Genomic DNA, 6,000 nt, shown 5'->3' with positions numbered 1-6,000 from the left:
CGGGTACGGATAATATTCTCACAGGTCTTGAATACATTAACCCGCACCCATTAAAACTAACTGTATACACATTTGCTGCTATATTACCCCCTTTGCTAGGTCTAGTTAGTTTCAAACCACAATCCCAGGTTTAATTCTCCTGAGGGGCCGCGGCTGTGGATTAAAAAAGCACTGACTATGCATTCAGCTTTATAAAAATCACCGAAATGTATTGTTTTTTTTTTTTTTTTATTATGATTTTTGCATAAAAATACTTAAAAGAGAATGAATTTAACTTGATTTGGTTGGGGTGCGCCAGGCCCTTGCAGTAGTGCAACGCATGGGCGACGCTTGAGGAACCAGTAGCAAGCTACTGTAGTGGATCTCCCCCTAAAAAAATAAATTTAATATCATGTGAGACGATGTCCCACGTATCAGATATAAACTGATAGAACAGATACTACACTTGATCTAGCCAAAAAGGCCGAGAAAGGGATGCTTTGTTCTTGGTCAATTGTTATTTTATAGCTCTATTCTGCATTGTGTCTTCTGTTGCAATCAATGTGGGAGAAAACTAGGCCAAACATTGGTGCCTTTATTTATGCCAATTCATGCATGATTTTTTTTATTTGTTAGAATAATTTAAAAGCTCTTTTCATTAATTAAATACTGAAGTACTAGTCGCTGATTTCTGCTATCAGTAGTGACTGACTGACTATGTATGTTGATTCTCTCACCAGAACTGCTTAAGGAAATTGTTTAGGCAGCACTGCTTACGGACTTGAACTTGCTAACCAAACAAATTTCGGTGCAAAAAGTACCCATCAAATGACATGATAATATTGGCATGGTTAAAGCATTCAACAAATATCCTTCAATAAATCTGAAACAGAAACAGTGTTATGTTGTCGTTCCCATGCATCACCTCTAAAATCAAATCAAGGTTGTGTACAGCACAGTCTTGCTGCACTTATAAATTAAGCAAGATTATATTATATACAGCAATTTTCAGCACTCAAGAGAGAACAACCAGATTATATTATTATTAAAGCATTTTCACAAATAGATTTGATAGGAGCTGTACTCAAGAGAGAACAACCCCTCAAAATAGGGTATGCCGTTTAGGTGGGAGCACACGGATTCTTTAGTAAAAGGCGAAGAATAGTTCCGCTTTGCTCACCACGCGGCTCCATGCTTGGAGAAGGATTTACTGCATTTTATGATCTACTTTATGGTGAGGAAACTACTTCTAGGCAATGTGGGATCAGAAACATATCTACATTCTTGCTTCTCTCATAAGCTCATAACCAATAATCTTTCCAAAGTATCATTGACCACGACCATGCCAAGCAGCTCCCAGATCGATGAATCAGAAATCAGAACTCTCTACACAATAAGAATGCACTTGGTCAGGGATAGATACAAATGATATCAGTGAGAATGCGAATATAAAATGCTTTATGTGCTGAAGTGAAAAAACAGAGTGAGAATGTTAGGACTGCTCAAATCTGCAGGGAGGAGTCAAAACAGAGGAGAATGTTATGAAGATGGTTCATTTAATTAAATCTATGTTGGTGTGTTTAGTTACGTCTTAAAATTCCAATAATTCACTGGAGTCAGACACATTACCTCAAGAAAAACTTATTACTTCGGCAACAAGTGTATAAATTAGTAAAGACGATGCCGAAAGTTGCTTGGAGTGATCTGGTTTGGTTCCAAAATTCTATCCTCGGCATGCATGATCTGTGGATGGAAAAGAAAGGTACCAAAGACAAGCTGGATGTGTACAAGCAACTCCGTTATGCCACCTAATTTTCCCACTTACTCCAGGTTGTTCTTTTTTGAACAAGTCAAAAGACAATATTCTCCAAGTTGTTGAGATAAGTGTAGCTTAGCTGCACTTTTAAGTAGGCAATAATCTCTCAGATTGCTCAGAATTTGTGAGGAAATCTTGCTGTCAGTATTTTACTTTATGTATTTAAACGTGGCCTGAAACATTAATAAGGGGAGAAAAAAATCAAGTCTCAGTTAATTTGTGGGGGAGGTTACCCTCGAAGAAACCTAAATCTATCTTTATCTTCTTTGCTTGGACACACACCAAAGTGGTATCAGAGCCGTCGAATCCTGCTTCCATGGCAGAGCAAGATCTTCCCCGTACTCGCTATCGTGAACTTTCTGAAGTGGTAGCCACATATATGCTTCCTTACAACGTCTAGAGGAAAGCTCCAACAACTAGAATCTTCCCTAAATAATGTTCATCGACAACTCGCTTCCATCACTCCGCTTAAAGACTTTCAAAGGCCCTCACCCTGAGCAACCTGAAGGTCCTCTTCTTCATCCACTCGCAATCCATTGTTTGTCGACGATAATTATCGTCAACCATTAACCCCAAAAATTGATCTCTACAAGTATGATGGTACTGAGGATCCTTCGGGATGGATATACTAGCAGATCAATTCTTCCTCTTGTACCAAATTCCTGCTCCCCAAAGACTCCTTTATGGATCTTCTATCTGAAAGGAGAAGCATTATTATTTCAAGTATCTCAACATGCAGGAGAATTGTCTGACTGGGCATCCTTGGTTCAGTCTCTAGAAAAAAGATTTGGCCCCACTGAATATGAAGATCCCGAGGGTGAAATCACTAAGTTACGTCAACCTCTACAGTTGCGGCATATCAAACTCAATTTGAGAAACTGCCCAGCGTGTTGATGGACTTCCAGATGATTCCTTGCTCGTACCTTCTGTAGTGGACTACGAGATGATATCCAGGGGATGGTAAAACTACTTCGTCCTACATCCTTGAAAGAAGAATTGGCCTAGCTCGACCCAAGAGAAACACCATTGTAAGGATCAAAAAAGCTTTCAGCTCCCAATAAGCCCACTACATTTGCTGCCCTACACCCACCAAGCCATCACCTTCTCTCAAGACTCAACGACTTTCTTATGATGAGATGAAAGCAAGGAGAGACAAAGGCTTGTGGTATTATTGTGATGACAATCGGGCCAGGACACAAATGCAAGACACGTACTTTTTTCTTTTGGAAGGGCAAGAAGATAGATATGGATTGTTCAGATGACGATAGCCCAATTAGTCCGCCCCCAGCAATCCACTCCATGCCATTTCAGGAGTACAAACGCCAAAACTATGCGAATTATAGGCACCGTTGCCAACCGCTCAGCTTTATTTAATTGACTCAGGCAGTACCCATAACTTCATAGATCCATCGATTGCTAAAAAAGCCAACCTACCCATTTCTCAAACCACCACTTCACTGTTATGGTAGCCAATGGGGAATAAACATCTAGTGAAGGTAAATGCTCAAACACAAGCTTTCAGTCAAGACATCCTATAGTTACAGATTTTTATCTTCTTCCTTTGGGGGGTGTGACATGTACTTGGAACCTTTTGGCTTCAAACACTTGGCCTATTGTTTGGGATTTTTCCCGACTAAGCATGAAATTTCTTTAAAGGGTAATTCACATACTCTCACAGAGTACTACTAAAGACATATCTATCTTGAGTTGTCATTCCCTTGAGAGTCTTTCAAAAGAGGCGTCATTGTTAGTTTATGCTCCATCCAAGAACCTGACACCTATCCAACTCACACACCATTACTTCAAAAGGTCCTAAATGATTTCATGATGTTTTCCCATTCCAATGGGCCTTCCTCCTAACCGAACCCATAATCACAAAATCCCGCTTTTTGAGGGAGCTCAACCTACAAATGTGCGGCCATAGCGTTATCCACATTTTCAAAAAGCTGAAATTGGGAAAATTGTCAAAGAGTTGCTTCACGATGGTGTTATTCAGCCTAGCCAGAGCCCATACTCATCTCCAATCCTTTTGGTTGCGGAAAAACAGATGGAAGTGGCGAATGTGGTTGTTACAGGGCCCTTAATAATGTCACAATCAAAGATCGCTTTCCGATACCGGTGGTGGACGAGCTTTTGACGAATTACATGGATCAAAGATTTTTTCAAAATTGGATCTCCGATCAGGCTACCACCAAATTTGAGTTGCACCAGAGGATGTTCATAAGACTGCCTTCCGCACCCATGACCGGCATTATGAGTTCTTGTCATGCCATTGGTTTGTCAAAGCTCCATCTACTTTTCAGAGTCTAATGAATGAAATATTTCGCCCTTTTTGAGAAAATAGTCTTAGTATTTTTGACGATATTCCTGATTTATAGTCAATCACTCTCTGATCATGTGGAGCATCTTTGTACTGTACTTGAAGTTCTTCGTCAACATAAGTTGTTTGCCAAGTTATCAAAATGTAGATTTGGATGCCAACAAATTGACTATCTGGGGCATATAATTAGTTCAGAAGGAGTATCAGTGGATAATAAGAAAATTGAATGCATACAGTCTTGGCCATTACCTAGTTCTCTCAAGGCATTACGTGGGTTTCTTGGATTAACTGGCTATTACCAAAAATTTATTCAGAATTATGGTAAGTTGGCAGCTCCTCTCACAAATATGATAAAGAAGGATTCCTTCCATTGGAATCATGAAGCACGCCAAGCATTTGATGCACTCAAACAAGCAATGGTTAATCCTCCGGTTCTCTCTCTCCCTGATTTTTCAAAGCCTTTTATTATTGAATGCGATGCTTCAGGTGCGGGGATTGGGGCAGTTCTAATGCAAGCAGGGAGACCCCTTGCTTTCCTTAGCCAGAAATTGCAAGGGAAAAATGTTTTTTTTTCTACATATGAGAAGGAATTGCTTGCTCTAGTTTTGGCGGTGCAAAAATGGCGTCCTTACCTTTTAAACAACCGATTCATTATCAAGACAAATCATCACAGTTTAAAGTATCTGTTGGAGCAACGAGTGGGTACGCCAGTACAACAACGGTGGTTAACTAAACTTTTGGGATATGATTTCAAGGTTGAATATCGAAAAGGCTCTTTGAATCCAGCTGCAGATGCTTTATCACGATGGGATTTCTCTTCAACTTGTTTATCCTTATCACAAGTGATCCCAAGCTGGTTAGATGAGATACGTGCCTCATATGCAAATGATCAAGATGTTCAAACCAACTCAAACAATATGAGGATGGAATTCTTGATAAAGTGAAATTTGTTGTACGTAATGGGATTCTTTTTTATAAGCAAAGAATTTATTTGGGCCCAACCTCTCCTGTTCAAGAAAAATTGTTGCATGAGTTCCACTCTACCCCTACATCTGGACACTCTGGGTTTCATCAAACTCTCCAAAATTTGCGGCAACATTTCTATTGGTCCGGGATGCGAAATTCGGTACGTGACTTTGTCAAAGAATGTGATGTGTGACAACGAGTAAAATCCATGAATACAAGTCCAGCAAGACTCCTTCAGCCTTTGCCAATTCCTACCTAAGTATGGACTGATATCTCAATGGATTTCATAACGGGTCTCCCTAAATCAAATAGTCGTGATGTTATCATGGTTGTTGTTGACAGATTATCCAAATATGACCACTTCATTGCTTTGGCACATCCTTATACTGGCCAATCTGTGGCCAAGATCTTTCTTGATAATATATTCAAACTGCATGGGATGCCTAAATCAATTGTGTCTGATCGTGATAGACTATTTCTCAGTTCCTTTTGGAAGGAATTTTTTAAGCTCAATGGGACTCATCTTTGCTTTAGCAATGCATACCATCCTCAATCCGATGGACAATCTGAGGTAGTTAATCGCTGTCTTGAAAACTATCTAAGGTGTTTTGCAGGTATTCGTCCTAAAGATTGGAGCAACTGGCTACCATTGGCCGAATGGTGGCACAACACTAATACCAACTCATCCTCTAGTATTTCTCCTTTTGAAGCAGTTTATGGCTACCCACCCCCACGAATTTCATCCTATTCAGGAGACACCACTTTTCCCTCCAGCGTGGCTGAACACCTTAAGAGCAAAGAGCAGATTCTCCACCTCTTGCGAGAAAATCTTTCAACAGCGCAAAATCGAATGAAGCTGTTTGAAGATCGTAAGCGTACTGATCGGGAGTTTCATCCGGGAGATTTTGTCTATTTAAGA

The 6,000-nt window shown here is 40.0% G+C and overlaps 1 non-coding gene across 1 annotated transcript; it reads right to left on the bottom strand.

Annotated features, from left to right (window-relative positions):
* Nucleotides 1-284: 284 nt before the first annotated feature.
* On the bottom strand, nt 285-476 carry LOC116123941. The gene has a single exon (XR_004127125.1). It is a non-coding gene; the product is annotated as a U2 spliceosomal RNA (small nuclear RNA).
* Between the last annotated feature and the right edge of the window lie 5,524 nt (nt 477-6,000).

This window comes from Pistacia vera, unplaced genomic scaffold, assembly GCF_008641045.1.
Source record: "Pistacia vera cultivar Batoury unplaced genomic scaffold, PisVer_v2 Contig146, whole genome shotgun sequence".
NCBI classification, from domain to species: domain Eukaryota; kingdom Viridiplantae; phylum Streptophyta; class Magnoliopsida; order Sapindales; family Anacardiaceae; genus Pistacia; species Pistacia vera.
This window is presented reverse-complemented; position numbering and strand designations above follow the sequence as displayed.